Source organism: Spermophilus citellus (assembly GCF_964194105.1).
Source record: "Spermophilus citellus genome assembly, chromosome: 18".
Classification (NCBI taxonomy): domain Eukaryota; kingdom Metazoa; phylum Chordata; class Mammalia; order Rodentia; family Sciuridae; genus Spermophilus; species Spermophilus citellus.
The window spans coordinates 16,282,230-16,299,596 of NC_138200.1; the positions used below are offsets into that span (position 1 = coordinate 16,282,230).

At 34.4% G+C, this 17,367-nt stretch overlaps 1 pseudogene across 1 annotated transcript; it reads left to right on the forward strand.

Moving 5' to 3' along the window:
• Window positions 1–2,035: 2,035 nt before the first annotated feature.
• On the forward strand, window positions 2,036–2,496 carry LOC308637282 (large ribosomal subunit protein eL21-like; annotated as a pseudogene). The gene has a single exon. The product of its transcript is annotated as a large ribosomal subunit protein eL21-like (transcript).
• Window positions 2,497–17,367: the final 14,871 nt, after the last annotated feature.

The following is a 17,367-nucleotide window of genomic DNA, read 5'->3' on the forward strand; positions in this document are numbered from 1 at the left end:
TTCAATGCCATATATTGTAAGACATGTCATTTTTATTATATTCTCAATATTTTAAAGCTGCAGATTGGTGCTGAAGTTGTGGCTCAGTTATAGGGTGCTTGCTTAGCATGTGTAAGGCACTGGGTTCGATTCTCAGCACTGCACATAAATGAATAATATAAAGGTCCATTGATAACTGAAAAATATTTTTTTAAAACTGTGCCAATTAATCTGTAATACATAATACATTTAATCCCAATTTCAGAGATCTTAAAAAATTGGATAAAAGTAAATTTTAGAACTGATAAACCATGTTTTATTTTCTTTCTTTCTTTTTTTTTTTCTAAAGAGAGAGCGAGAGAGGAGAGTGAGAGAGAATTTTTAATATTTATTTTTTAGTTCTTGGCAGACACAACATCTTTATTGGTACGTGGTGCTGAGGATCGAACCCAGGCCACACGCATGCCAGGCGAGCGCGCTACCGCTTGAGCCACATCCCCAGCCCATGTTTTATTTTCTTTATATTTCAAATTTTGTTGCTGTAAGAGCATGTAATTGACTTAATTTTCAATCTCTGAATATGTATTATTATCTCTACTCATATTCTTAACCATTATTATTCTATATTTATTTGAAGGAGACACATTCATTTCATTTGCTGTTTCACAAATATCTTTCTCTTGGGCTGGAGTTGTAGCTCAGTGGTAGAGCGCTTGCCTAGCATGTGTGAGGCACTGAGTTCAATCCTCAGCACCACATAAAAATAAAAACAGGGCTGGGGATGTGGCTCAAGCGGTAGCGCGCTCGCCTGGCATGCGTGCGACCCGGGTTCGATCCTCAGCACTACATACCAACAAAGATGTTGTGTCCGCCGAGAACTAAAAAATAAATATTAAAAAAAAAAATAAATAAATAAAAACAAAGGCATGCTATCCATCTACAACTACTAAAAAAGTCTAAAAAAATTTTATCTTGATTTTCTTCAAACTTTCAATTGTTTTTATTTACTTTATTCTAAGTTCACAAGTACATTTCATTATTAATTTGTTTTTTGTTTTTATTGTGTTTTCTTGAATGCTTAGGTATAGTCCTTTGCAATCTCAAATTGCAAGCACTTTAGGTGAAAGATTTTCTTTGAATATTGCTAGAGACCCTAAGTTTTATTAACATCTAGATAATCCTTGTTTTAATTTTGAATTCTTTTTTATTCACTGGTTACCTGTGTGTTTGTGTGTGTGTGTGTGTGTGTGTGTTCAATTTTTCAAAAATTTGCTCTGAATAAGATTTAGCCAATGGAGTTATGTGTGACCTATAAAAAGACTATTAACAAGTTAAATCATATATATATGCATATTATGTAAAGTAATATATATTCTCTGTAATACAGAGTTCTAGGAAATTGTTTCATATGTAGCTTGTCAACATTACATAGTCTCTGTTTATTTCATTCTGAAAAATGTGAAGTATACTTTTTCAAGGACTCCTGTGAAAGAGAGGTTTTTACTTTTGATATATTTTTCACTACTTAAGCTTAAAACTCATTTGTAATGATGTTGAATTCCAATTTTTCTAATGTTAAGTTGAAAAAAAATCCTGCTTTGACTTAATCATGATCTGAATAATGATGATTGCATGCAGACACCTACTTCAGATCTATTGCTTAGGACTGGAACAGATCATCTGCTTCCTACATGCCGGAATAACACTCAAATCTTTGCCTTTAAATTATTCTGCTCTTCAGCATTTTATTCTACCTGATTGCACAACTATTCTTGTTGGGTGTCCTGGATTCTAGCTCCTATTATACAGAAGCACCCTAAAGTGATCATCATGATTTTGTCTGATGTAGTGTTTAAGTTCTCTGATGACTCTAAATCTGCAGAAGAACTAACCGAACAAAAAAATTACATATATGATTACATACACAAATTACATATACTTATACAACTATATGTATAGGAAAAGTGGTAAATTTTACTACATGAAAGATTTCTGCCAATTAAAAATAGCATAGAGCTTTTCAGCCAGAACCACAGTCTTACAGTAGTTCACCAAAATGAACACACAGGGAAAGAGGAGAAGAACCAGATATATGTTCTCTAGACCTTTTAGAAAACATGGAGTTATTCCTTTGGCCACATATATGGACACCTACAAGAAAGGTGACATCATAGACATTAAGGGAATGAATACTGTTCAAAAAGGAATGCCCCACAAACGCTACCATGGCAAAACTAGGAGTTACAGTATTAACCAGCATATGTTGGCACTGTTGTAAACAGCAAGTTAAGGACAATATTCTTGCCAAGAGAATTATTGTGTATATTGAGCATATAAAGTACTCTTAAAGAGCCAAGACAGCTTCCTGAAACACATGAAGGAAAATGATCAGAAAAAGAAGGAAGCTAAAAAGAAAGGTGCCTGTTTTCAACTGAATCACCAGTCTGTTCCACACAAGAGAAGCACAGTTTGTGAGAAAATGGAAAGGAGCCTGAACTGCTGGAACTTTCCCTATGACTCCAAGGCCCCTGAACTGTTAAAAAAAAAAAGGTAAAAAAACAAAAATATGAAACATTGATATTAATTTATAATCCGTTAAAATGATATTAATTTATAATCAGTTAAAATGACCAATAACTTGATGGGGAAGGAGAAAAATTCTTAGTAACAGATATACCTTTTAAATATTTTTAATAATTGATTTGTTTCCCTTATAACATAGGACAAATGAAATGACAATGAAAATTGTTTTCCTGTCTTGTTTCATCAAAAGGGTTTTGTTTTTGTTTTTTGTTTCCAGGGATTGAACCCAGAGGCATTTAAGCACTGAGCCATATCCCCAGACCTTTGTATTTTTTGTTTTGAGACAGGGTCTTGCTAAATTGCTTAGGGCTTCACAAAATTGCTGAAGCTGGTTTTGAACTTGGAATCCTCCTGCCTCAGCATGCCAAGTTGTTGGGATTACAGGCATGCACCATCACACCCACCAAGGCTATCTTTTTTAAAACAAATTTTCCTCTTTAAAAAAAAAATAGTGCTGGGCACAGTGGTACACACCTGTAATCTCAGTGGCTTGGGAAGCTGAGGCAGGAGGATCATGAGTTCAAAGCCAGCCTCAGCAATGGTGAGGTGCTTAGCTACTCAATGAGACCCTGTCTCTAAATAAAAAAGAGGGCTTGTGGCTCAGTGGTTGAGTGCCCCTGAGTTCAATCCCTGGTACCAAAAACCAAAGGATATCATTTTCTTCTCTACCCATTCTTGACTTTGGAACACCTTTTAGACATATTTTAAATATTTGGGATGCCTTTTGTTTATTGTTTTCCTTATAGTTTTCATATATTTTATGTCTCTGAGTTCTGTGACAACATTGTGAACCCTACTTCAGATGGAGTATGCAGCCATTATCCTACTTTTTTCTTTCTTGAAGTGTATTGTTCTTTTTCAAAATCTCTGTAGTGTTCTCTGGTTTCTTCTTAAATGTGGCCTGTTCTACTGTAAACATTACATACAGTATTGTTTCATTTTTGCTGAGAAAATGTTTTAGGGACTTACAAAATATTGTTTCAGGAGGCATTATTATTCTGTTTTATTAGAAATCTGTGTCACAGACTAATCTCCCTCTTTTGAATTGCAGAGTTTTATGTGTTGTTTTTCTGTGTCTACTAGTACCTATACAAGAAGGTATGAATAAGTTTTGACAGATGACATGGCCTACTAAAATTCCTAGTATTTTTCACATAATTGAGATAGATTCTATAATATTATATGAAGGTCATTCTTAACATTTTTCTTTTCCCCTAAAATAAAATATAATTCAAAATGTGAAAAAAAAATTTCCCAGAAGAAAAAAAGGAAGTCTAGAATTTTATAACTTTCTTTGTCTGCAAATACAGGCAATCTTATATCTCATTTTACGTTAAATATATTGGAAATTATTATACTTTTCTATTTTTGACTTAGTACCTCCAGAAAATGTTATAATTTAATAATTTATTAATTTATACCCACTAAGCATTAGATGGAAATTTGAGAACCCAAATCTTGATGTCTAGTATTCTTTCCATTATAGTATACTGTTTATACAGTTAGTCTCAGAAAACATTGGAACAGGAAATTATACCTTTGTGTAAGGATGGAACTGAGGACAAGAAGACTGTAATTGGGATCTAAATTTAGAGAGATAACAGAATTTCTCTGTCTGGATTTTAGCCCAAAAAGATGCATTAGGGGGGACATAGTTCTTTTCTTAGAAATTCACATAGAACAACTTTGAGGGGTGGAAGCTAGGAGTCAACCTTGAGATGACTCTGATCACAATTTAATTCCTTTTGAATTTATTGTTCCACGGAAAAACTTTGGGTTACTCAGAAGAAAGAAGGAGTAATAGAGGAAGGAGCTTCTGGATAGCCACTTACAAACAGGTTCAGGTCCCTGGAGTCCAACCTTCTATCACTACAGGAGTCTGAGGGGCCAGGCTTAGTTAAAGAATGGGATTTGTGCATTTTCCAACCCACGTTGGGTGTTGAGGGGGGATTTGTAGGTGGAGAAAATGAACAGGGTTGAGCAGGGGAAAGGATGGTCATTTGAATCAGTAGTTAGTTCTGTTCACTGTGGTGCCAGCAACCTTGCCTTGACTCTGCCCTTTTGAATTCCAGGGAGGAATGTGTATCTCTTGTCATGGAAAGCCACAACTCAGGCAAGGTGATTCATCCCCTTTCCTTCCTGAAATATGTTGTTTTCTCGGGACATATGAACATTTGTTTTCATGATCCTGACCTTTCCTGGGCAGGAAAGTCCTACCCAGAACCTCCTAAACATTTTTGCCCATTCCAGTCACACAGCCCAGGGCTCTCCCTTTTAATCTTCCATCTAATTGTAAAAAAAAAAAAAAAAAGTAAAAAAAAAAAAGTTATTCTTTCTATTAAACTCCTTGGTTTATGTGGGGCCAGGAATCTTGATAGGACCCCAAATCCCACATGGTGGTTCTGACCTAATTGAAAAGTGATGAGACAGAGTTTAGTACTTAGGCGAGAGCTCATTAGGGAAAGCCATGAATACTAATTAGTCTGTTTTCTGTTGCTAAAATAAGTCCCAAGTCTGGATAATATATGAAGAAAGGAGGCGTATTTAACTTACTTTTGGAGGCTGAAAAGTTCAACATTAGGGAGCCTCATTGTTCTGCCTCTAGTGAGGGTCTCCCTGGCTGCATCACAACATGGAGATGGCATCATGATGGGAGCATGTCTGAGAGGGAGTTAGCAGTCACACCGTAAGTTAGGAAGCAAGAGTGATTCAAGGTCCAGGCCTGCTCTTTATATAACAGCTAATTCTCATGGTATCTAGACCCATGAAAGGTAGAATTCTTGTAATCCCAAGCCCTTTTTACTTTTTATTTTGAGACAAAGTCTCGGTAAGTTGTTCAGGGTCTTGCTAATTTGATGAGGCTGGCCCCAAACTTAAATCCCTCTGCCTCAGCCTCCCCAGTTGATGGGATTACAGATGTGCACTACCACGCCCAGCAAGAACTGGAATTCTTGACAGAAAGTATGAATCCATCGATAAAGTTGATGCCCATGGCTTATTTAACTCCCCAAATCCTTACCTCATAAAGGTTCTACCACCTCACCACCACCATAATGGGGACCAGGCTTCCAGTACACAAATCTCAAGGGGTTATATTCATCTACATAACAACCAAAGCACCATGCTATTCTCCACTGAGTAAGATTTCCTAGGAAGAGAAGATAGAAGATGGTGTTGATGGGGCCCTTTTTGTGAAACTGTCACCATCTTTCATTAGTTTTTCTTTAAGCAAAGATGAAATTTACATTTGATGGTGAATGGTTACAAGAAGGATCTGCTTAAGGCTTATGTTGTGGGGAATCATATGAGAATTCAGGCCACTCATTTTTATGATGTGCATGCTTCACCTGGAAATGCTGTTTAAAGACTTGTCACAAGAAGAGATAAATACATTAAAATATGCATAAAAATTAACCAAGATTGGGGCTAGGACTGGGGCTCAGTGGTAGAGCGCTTGCCTAGCATATGTGAGGCACTGGGTTTGATCCTCAGCACCATATATGAATAAAATAAAGGTCCATCAACATCTAAAAAAATGTGTAAAATGAACCAAGATCTTCTAAAACCTCAGTTCTATGCAGATTTGCTATGATGAAGATAAATTCATTTTCATCAGACATTATATGTTGAAATATCAATGAAATATCATAAAAAACAATGTTTTCCCCTCACTCATTCAGCCCATCTCTCCAAGGCAGTTTCTCCCAGATTTCCAATTATTCTGTTATTTATGAAACAAATATAGCTGTTACCTGTTGATCTCCCCAGTTTAGTGATGGCTTGTCCATACCCTACCCCAGACACATTCCCAACAAACTCAAAGCTCTGAAATTTATTTTAAATTAGTATTTTATACTCAATATTACTGTCTGAAAATGGAAAACTAAATCAGAATAGCCAGTGAACTTAACAATAGTAACAACTGGGGAATCAGAACTATTAGGTATTAAGATAAACCTATAATAATTAAAAGTGTAGCCTGCAGTAGAAACATAATACAACACTAGAATTACTTAAAACTCCAGCTATAGACCCAAATAAATAAGGAAAGGTAATAAATGATGATAAAAGTATTTTCACACACGCACACACCTTGTCATGTTACCAGACAGACCTGGAACTTCTGGGCTCAAGGGATCCTCCTTCCTCAACCTCCACAGTAGCTGGGACTACAGACCCACAGCACTACACCCAATTAAATAAGGCATTTTGGATTATTTAATGTGATTTTAAAATGTTACAAATCTTGAGGTTTAGATTTATTATTTCATATTTATTTATGTATTACATAAAGATTTTCCAGGAAATATTTTTAGCAGTCATAATAAGGTAAAAATAAAACAAATTTTCATCTATGTTTATTCTAAAAGTGTGAAAGCATCATCCACAGTTATCTCAATTATTCAAAGTGAACTGGCTAGGGGCATAGCTTGGTGGTACAGTGCTTGCCTCACATGTGTAAGGCCTTGTGTTTCAGCCCCAGTAACACCACCAAAAAATAAAAGGAAAACTTACAGATTTATAGTGGATAGGACTTCAGGCTACAACCTTAATAATGACATTAAAATCAGAAATGGAGAGATTGACATCATGTGGCTCCTTAAGTGATATTGTAAGATAGACAAAATATGTCCCAAAAATATTTAGCCTGAATTCAAATATAGGGAAATAATTTAAAATATATGTAGAAGGACATTCTGGGGACTAAAAATATGGAATTGTGAAATATAAAGCTATAAAGTATAAAAAGAGACTAATGAGATAGATAACTAAATGTAGCATCTGATTTCTGTATCTTGGATTTTAAAAGCTTTGAGAAAAATTTAAATATGTACATATATTAGATCATAATATTGTGCAATTGTTATATCTCCTAACTACATTTATTCTGTCATGGTCATCTTAGAGAACATCCAGTTCATAGGACATGTGTGCTATAATAGTACTCTCTGCAACTTTCTCAAATGGTCATTACACACACACACACACACAGAAATAGCAAGAAAAAAGAGAAAATTTGTAATAGGAAATGTATTAAAAATGATAAGTCTAGGTGAAGGGTATATATGTTTATTATATTATTCCTGTAATTTCCCTATGCTTGACATTTCTAAAAACTTTTAGGAAAATAAATGTATAGCATAAATCAATAGTTGAAACTTTGTAATTCAGGTACAGACAGATAATGAATCAAAGGAATTAAATGAAAAACTTAAATGTAGACCCAGCAGTTCAGAAAATAATTCATACAGTAAACATGATATTTAATATTAATCTGAAAAATATAGATTATCCATTAAATGCCCTTGTGTAATTGGGCACTCAAAGAAGAGATTTAAAAACTTAATTCCTAATACACAGTCTTAAGAAAAATTAAATGCAAATGAAACAGAAGTTTAGAGAATTAAGAAATGAAACAAAAGTTTAGAGAATACATTGAGGAAAAATAGTGTAAATTGTAGGAAAATATCTATTTTTGCTTGGCAAAATTATAAAGGAAACACTATTAAAAGTCAAAATATAAATCCCAGAATGGGAAAAATTTTTTCCCCACAATTTTTATCACAAAACAGTCTTATTACCTACAAAAAGAGTAATATAAATCATTAAAAACAAAGACAAATAATGACCTACTAGAATATGGGAAAATATATCACAGAAGGAAAACTGCAAGAACTATGAATATATCTTTTATCCTCTTTTGCAATAATATGTGTAATTTAAAAATGTGGTCTCCACACATAAGATTGGCAAGATGAGGACATCTGGTGTCTAATCTTTTAGACATGTTGTAGGCAAATGCGTTCCTAAACATGTTGCTTATGGGTGGCTGAACTGGTATAAGCTAAAGTAAGGAAATAGAGAAATACCTATCAAAATTGAAAATTTCTCCAGGTTTTATGGAGGAATTTATGCAATAGACATTACTAGACATATCCCCTAATATGTAATTTGTGGTACTACTGTTATAGCAATACACTAGGTAAAGTGATTCAATTATAGTAATGAATTGGTTCAATAAATTTTGATACATTTATGTAAGGAAAAATATGCACCAAATTAAAAGAATGATTTATCTTCAAATATGAAACATTTCTTTCATGAAAATAAGAAATATTTTAAGTAATAGGTAGAATAAACTAACATTTTTGTTTAAAATATATTCATCTGGGGAAATGAACTCAGGCACAGATTTGAACAGATATCCTTTATGGTAGAAGGTTTTTCCACATTCATTGCATTCACAGAGTTTCTCTCCAGAATGAATTTTCTCTATCTGGCCCAAAGCTTTCCAACATTCCTTATGTTCATAGGGTTTTTCTCTTGAATATTTTTGTGGTGTGCAATGAGTTTTGACTTGTGACTGAAAGCTTTTCCACATTCTTTACATTCAAAAGGTTTTTCTTCTGCATGAATTTTATTGTAAATTGAGGTTTCTTTTCAGGCTAACTTATAACACTTATAAAGTTTCTCTGTGGTATGAATACTCAAGATGTCTACTGAGGTCCAACTCCTCTGTGAAGCCTTTCCTACACTGAGCACAACTAAATGGGACTACTATAATAGAGGATGACCTGCGGCAGGATTTGCCAGCTTTATTATATTTGTGATGTTTCTCTGTTACATTATTTTCCCCAGGATAAAGTAAGTCTAAAGTGTATTTCACACTTGTTCCAAAAGAGTCACATGTATAGAAGCATTTCCTTGTAAAATTAATGTCTGAAGTCACAAAAGACATTCTTCCAACATTTAAAAAACTCACTGCCGGGCTGGGGCTGTGGCTCAAGCGGTAGCGCGCTCGCCTGGCATGCGTGCGGCCCAGGTTCGATCCTCAGCACCACATACCAACAAAGATGTTGTGTCCACCGATAAATGAAAAATAAATATTAAAAAAAAATTTTAAAAAAACTCACTGCCTTTCTCCTCTAACATAGTTTTCTCCCTCCCCCAGTATCCCCTCCCTTTTTTCTTGTTTCTAGGGATTGAACTCACTTTATTTTTTAATTTTTTTTGATGCTGGGGATTGAACCCAGAGCCTTGGGCTTGCGGGGCACTTTAATACTGAGTTATATTCCCAGCTTCATAATTCCAAGTACACATCATGAAGTATATTCAAGTATTCATCTCAAATAGATCCCAAGCATATCACTAGGCTATATAATCCTCACCTTTATAATCCCAAATAGCTGGGATTAAGGTGTGTACCACTATGCCCAGCTATCATTGTTTTCTTCAGTATTGCAACTCCTTTTACAAATCTTGCTGTTGTGTTTGCATTTGCTTACCAACTCCACGTCTTCTTCTAAGACAATATAATGATATCAAATAAAAATTTCCAGCATTGCATTGTTTCTTATTTTTAGAAATAAACTAATGTGGAGTCAATTCTTTGGTTTCAGGGCTTGTCTCCCAAAATGAATGGAATCCCAACTGTAAGTAGTCCATATTGCCTTGGTTTCAGAAAGAAATCTCCTTAGAATTTGTTTTTTTTTTAAAGCTATATAAGTACCTAATACTTATCTAGTTTTATTTTGTATTCTAGGAGAGAATAAGTTGTATAGAATATGATCTCTATAGCTTTATTTATTGCTACAGGTAACTTAAATGTTCATTATCATCTACTGTGTGCAAAAGAGACCTTATACTTGGAAAATTGGAGAGATGGAATGGCAGAAGAAATGGTTATGTGATTCATTGGAGGCAGGAGGAGGCACAACACAACAGAGATAAGCATGAAAGTTTGGGCATGTAAAATTCAAGCCATCAGTACAGCAATCAGGTAATGACAACATTAAGACTGTTAAGTTTGTTAATGAAGTTGGGACTGGAACAGCTATGAGTAATTTGATAGTCATCAATCTATAATGGTAACTAAACCATTAGAGTGGGGTGTGATGATTCACTGAGAAAAGGACAAGGGAAAAGAAGGTAAGTCATCAACAGAATTCAAAGGACAAGCACCATTTGAGAAACAAGCAAAAAAAGAATTCAATAATGGAAGATTGTTTTTAAGTTGTCATACGATTTTAATTTATCTTGGCAAAAAATATGATGATGATAAGGAAATTATTTCAGGTATCTTTTAAAAAGTCACAAATTCCAGATTTTAACTCCCCCAGTCTCAAAACAAATCAACAGAAAACTCAAAACTTAATTTGCAAATTAATATATAAGAGAAACATCTTCATTTGAAATATAAATATGAAATTGAGGTATCCACATAACCCATACTTACAGGACTTGTTTACTTGTTTTTCCTATGAAAGACAGATTGAAATTTGAAGCTCAATTCTACACATTTAAATTTTTGTATATTCTAATTTCCCTTTTCTCTTGGTCTTAATCATTTATATATTTTCTGACTTATCTGTTAAGAGGCATATGATCTACTTTATTTGCATTGCAGAATATGATAGTAAAATAAATACATTATTTAAACCTCACAGTAGATGTTGTCATTTTCTTTTTTTAGTATTTTTTAATTGTCAATGGATATTTTATTTATTTATATGTAGTGCTGAGGATTGGACTCGGGGCCTCACACATGCCAGGCAAGCACTCTACCACTGAGCCACAATTCCAGCCCTTGTCATATCATGAGATGACCACACTGAGGATGGATAAAAAAATAAGGTATGAAAAATCAGGCTTGTTTAGTAGCTCTAGACAAATCAGGCTGGAAACTCCAAGAAGATAAGTACAAGCACCAATCTTAAGATCCATGAAAGGGGCTGGGGATGTGGCTTAAGCGGTAGCACGCTTGTCTGGCATGCGTGCGGCCCGGGTTCGATCCTCAGCACCACATACAAACAAAGATGTTGTGTCCGCTAAATACTAAAAAATAAATATTAAAAAATTGTCTCTCTCTCTCCCTCTCTCTTTAAAAAAAAAAAAGATCCATGAAAAAGCCAACAATGACCACATTGTTTGGAGACACCAATTGTACAAGTATGACCAACAAAATCCTATGGAGCTTCAGTATAGATTTTTAATTTTTTAAAAAATTTAAACTGATGTTTAAAAAATAATGACAGTGGAATGCAATACAATTCTTATTACACATACACAGCACAATTTTTCATACCTCTGGTTTGTATATAAAGTATGTTCACACCAATTCGTGTCTTCATACATGTACTTTGGATAATGATGTCTATCACATTCCATCATCCTTGCTAACCCCTTGCCCCTTCCCTTCCCACCCCTCTGCCCTATCTAGAGTTCGTCTATTCCTCCCATGCTCCCCCTCTCTACCCCACTATGAATCAGCCTCCTTGTATCAGAGAAAACATTCAGCATTTGGTTTTTTGGGATTGGCTAACTTCACTTAGCATTATCTTCTCTAACTTCATCCATTTACCTGCAAATGCCATGATTTTATTCTTTTATTGCTGAGTAATATTCCATTGTGTATATATGCCACATTTTTTTTTATCCATTCATCTACTGAAGGACATCTAGGTTGGTTCCACAGTTTAGCTATTGTGAATTGTGCTGCTATAAACATTGATGTGGCTGTGTCCCTGTAGTATGATGTTTTTTTATCCATCCATTCACCAGTCTCAAAGAAAAGATGGAAGTATAGTACAAGGAACATTTTTGTTTCTTGACCCATTAGAGAGTAAATTACCGACCTAATACCATATCATGCCTGAATACACTCAATGGTCAAGTAAGACATACTCCTACATAACCATAATACAATTACTACATTCAAGATATTCAGATTCCATTCAAATTTTTACCAGTTCTGCCAATAATATCCTTTACAAGAAAGGATCTAGTTCAGAATAAAATTGCCTTTGGATGTCAGGTATCTACCTGCTTTAGTCTGAAACAATTTCTCAATATTGCCTTGATTTTTGTAACCTGGACACTTTTGAGGATTATAAGCCAGTGTGTAGAGAATAGTATGGTTTTCTCTCATGTTTCCTCATGATCAGGTTATGTGTTTTGGAAGGAATTCCACATAAGTGATGTTGCATTCTTCTCAGGACCTACCAGGGGGCACTTGATAACAACATGTCCCAGTATTAGGAATATTCTTCTGGATATACCTGCCAGAGTTATACACTGTAAAATTATTTTTCCCTTTGTATTAATAAGGATTCTATGGTGAAATATTATGAGACTATGTAAACATCCCATTCACCCATTCTTTATCAAACTTTCAACTTATATTTGGATGTGGATTTGAGAGTCCCCATTTCATTCAAAGGTTTATAATCCATTATTATTATTTATTTCAGTGGTCAAATTTGTCCCAGATTTGACAAATTGGAACTCCTTCTATCTGGCTTCTGTGGATTTTAACAGGTCCTTATAGTTCTTTGAGCCTTCCTTACTTCCTCATACCTGCCATTCCAGGATCTTGTATTTGCCCTGCCCAACATGAGACTTTTCTTCAAAAACCCCTGGTTCCTATTAAGGGGGGATGGATGATATTTAGAGAACATGATCTGAGTGCTAGTGTACTCACTTATGTATCACTTCTCCTAGGTCCTTTCAACGGATAAAGCTAATGAATATACTTATATGTGTTTATATATTGCATATACACATTTATATCTATGCTTATTTTTATATCATAAATATGAGGAAAATAAATGAATTCACACCAATACTTCCAATTGTAATTTAACACCACCGATTCATTATTCTAGTGTTGTCTCTTCTCTGACAGAAATGCTAGTTCCATTATCCTTAAATATTTATACTTCTGTATATAAACAAATGTGATTGATTCCCCTGGGAGTAACCAATATCACAGTGGCACTGCCATACATGCTCTGGATAGATAACTCTCCTCACTGCTTGTGCTTCAGTACACGGCGTTAGGCCATCACGGCTTCCCTGGCATGTGTGCCTACCTTGTTCATCCTCACCAAACAACTTTAGGTTACAGTGGTTAGGAAGAGGAGGGAAAGAAAATCATCTTTCCCAGCTAGGCAGGCAAGATATGCTATGATAAGGACTCAATTCCCTGTTGCTGGCTTTAAAGATGGATTAAAAGGGGATGATCCCGGCTGGGGATGTGGCTCAAGCGTGCAGCCCCGGTTCGATCCTCAGCACCACATACAAAGATGTTGTGTCCTCTGAAAACTAAAAAATATTAAAAAAAAAAAAAAGGATGATCCAAGCAGCTCTAGAAACGAAATGGTGCTCAACTTATAACCAGCAAGAAAATGGTGACCTTGGACTTCCAGATGAAATGAACTGAATTCTGCCTACTACCCAAGTAAGCAGGAAATAGATTCTTCCTGGACCTTTCCAGAAAATAATGCAGCACTGCTCACACTTTGATTTTAGTCCGGTGAAGCCTGTATTGGGCTTTTGACCTACAGAACTGTAAGATAACAGATCTGCATGACTTTAAGTCACTAATGTTATAGTAAAATTTGTTACAGCAGCAAGAGAAGGCTACTATATTGGCTATTAATATTCAGTAAAATTTCCAAAGGTACCCACAATTGAAAATATCACTTGTATTTTAGATAAGTAGTACTGGAACAAGTTGAGATCCATATAGAAAAAGTAGGGGTGGGGTTGTGTCTTAGAGGTAGATAGTAGTAGAAGAGACAAAATCTAGAATAGAAGAACAGTAATTACTTCTGGATACAAGGGAAAGAAGTGACTGGGAAGAAGTATAAATGTACTTTCTGGAGCAATGGTATTTTTCTTCGCTTTGATTTATTTGTTTTTGGTACTGGAGATTAAACCCAGGGACAATTAACCACTGAGCTACATCTCTAGGCCTTTTTATTTTTAGACAGGGTCTCCTTAAATTGCGTAGGGCCTAAGTTTGCTGAGGCTGGCCTCAAACTTGTAATCCTCCTGCCTCAGCCTCCCAATCACTGGGATTACAGGCATGCACCATCATACCTGGCCCTTTGATAGTATTTTTTTTTTTAAAGAGAGAATGAGAGAGGAGAGAGAGAGAGAGAGAGAGAGAGAGAGAGAGAGAGAGAGAGAGAGAGAATTTTAATATTTATTTTTTAGTTCTTGGCAGACACAACATCTTTGTTGGTATGTGGTGCTGAGGATCGAACCCGGGCCGCACGCATGCCAGGCGAGCGCGCTTGAGCCACATCCCGATCCCCAGCCCCCTTTGATAGTATTTTGATTTGCAAAAGTGAATCTGTCAAAATTCTTCAAGTGGTAAATTTAATATTAATGCATTTTATTGTATGTAAATTTTACCTAAAAAGCTATAACTAGATACTAGAACTTTTAGTTAGTGATATGCATGCTAAAGTGTTTAGTGATAAATATACTAATGTCTGTAATTTACTTTGAAATGAATCAAAAAGAATACAGGGCTATAGAAGAATACAGGGCTATAGACACGGCTAGTTATTTGATATAGCAAATATAGAACACAATTTTAGTCATACTATTTAGATGGTAAACACATTTGGCATTCATTGTACAACTCCTTTAATTTCTGTATGTTTGGAAATATTCATAGTAAAATATTGGTGAAAACATGAAACTATCAACCTATAATTCTACTCAGCAAAAACTTTTGTGAGCTTTTATTTTTCCTTTATTTACTTATTCATTTTGGGGTGCTGGGAATCAAAGCCAGGGTTTTATACATGTTAATAAGCACTACCTGTGAGGTATAGCCCTAGCCCCTACCAAATGAGAAGTTTTTAGACAAAGACAGTTTTTCAGCTGTTGATCCTCACTAAAAAAAAACTGTAATGGATGTTACTTCAGGTAGAAGAAAAGTGAACACAGGAAAGGGAAATGATCAAAGGAAGCAATAAACCATCAAACAGTTATGTCTCCATATGTGTGTGTGCATTATTTTGAAGCTTATGTTTAAAATTTGACAGGATATACTGTTATCAAAGCTTAAACTTAATCTTTATTTTCTACCCAGCAGTACAATGATATTAGACTACTTCAATTCCAATCACTTCTGCCAATTTATAAACCATTGCTATATTTTCTGAATTATATATAAATACATCACAAAGATAGCATAGAAGTGGTAAAAGCAATGATTTTCATTATTCTAATAGCATTTTGCTGGACCGGAAACAAAGTTGAGTTTAGACTTTGGTAACTTAAATATATCCAATTAAATAAAATTTTTATCAAAAGCACTAAATATAAGTAGAATGTGTTTCTTCCCAAAGACTAGAACAAAAGGGTGATGGGGGCAGAAAGGAACCAATCTAAAGGAATAAAGGAAAGAAATAGAAATATTTAAAAAGTTACAATCACAAAACAAAATGGTAGAAATATATATAAAACTATGTCAGTAAATTTCTGGACAAAATCTAATTAAAATCTGTTGTTTTCAAGGGATATATTAAAGGAAATACACAAAAAGGGTGAAAATGAGAGGGCAGAAAAGACATCTGGAAAATACTAATTAAAAGATAGCAGGTGTAACTATAAGGTGAAACAAACTTTAAGTAAAAGCACTATTATAAAGTGATCACTTGGGGCTGGGGATGTGGCTCAAGCAGTAGCCCGCTTGCCTGGCATGCACGGGGCGCTGGGTTCAATCCTCGGCACCACATAAAATAAGATGTTGTGTCCACTGAAAACTAAAAAAAAATATATTAAAAAATTTTAAAAATAAAGTGATCATTGGGATAGTAGAGGATAGGAAAGGTAGCAGAATACAACAGTTACTAATATGGCATTATGTAAAAATGTGGATGTGTAACCGATGTGATTCTGCAATCCGTATTTGGGGTAAAAATGGGAGTTCATAACCCACTTGAATCTAATGTATGAAATATGATATGTCAAGAGCTTTGTAATGTTTTGAACAACCAATAAAAAAAAAATAAATAAAAATAAAATAAAATAAAATAAAGTGATCACTAACTACATAATAATGAAACATTCAATTCTCCATGCAGATTTAAAGATTCTAACTTTACATTACTAAAAATATACACATATTTATCCAAAGATAATGAATCTACAAGAAAAAGTAAACTCACAAATACAGTGGGTTATTTTATATATTTATTCTAGAAATGACAGATAAAAGAGAGACAAAATCAGCAAGATTATAGAATAGAAACAAAAACAAACTTTATTTAGTATATTTTTCACAACAACTGCAGAAGACAAATTCTTGTAAAGACACTGATTATTCAGAAAAAAATTAGACACATATTGGGCTACACATCAAATCTTAAAATTTCAAAGGTCTAGCTTTATAAAGACTACCTTGCTTTATAAAGACTACCTTCTTTGCCTCAAAAGCAGTTATATTAAATATACTTCATTAATGGATAATCAGGAAAAAACCCTACAGGCCTGAGAAATATAATTCTAAAAGATGTATGGGTAAAATAAATCATAGTTTAAAGGAAATATTAAAACTAAATGATGAGACTACTATATATCAAAATTTGTAACCATCAACCAAAGTAGTAAGTACCTAGATAAAAAGTTAAAACCTTATGCTTATAGGGGCTGAGGTTGTGGCACAGCGGTAAAACGCTTGCCTAGCAGGTGTGAGGCGCTGGGTTAAATCCTCAGCACCACATAAAAATAAACAAAAGTAAAGGAATCGTGTCCAACTACAACTAAAACAAAAAATAAAACCTTATGCTTATATTAGAAGTATAAAATTAATTTACCTAAGTTTTCAGTTTAAAATATGAGAAAACAATGGCAGAATAAATCTAAAGAGAGTAAAAGGAAATAATAAAGACCAACAAATAAATACAAAAAGAGCTATGGATAGGACTGACAAAGTCAAAAATAGGTCTTTGTGTTATTGTATAAAAAATTACTATAAAACTGTTAGAGTACATAAGTAGTACA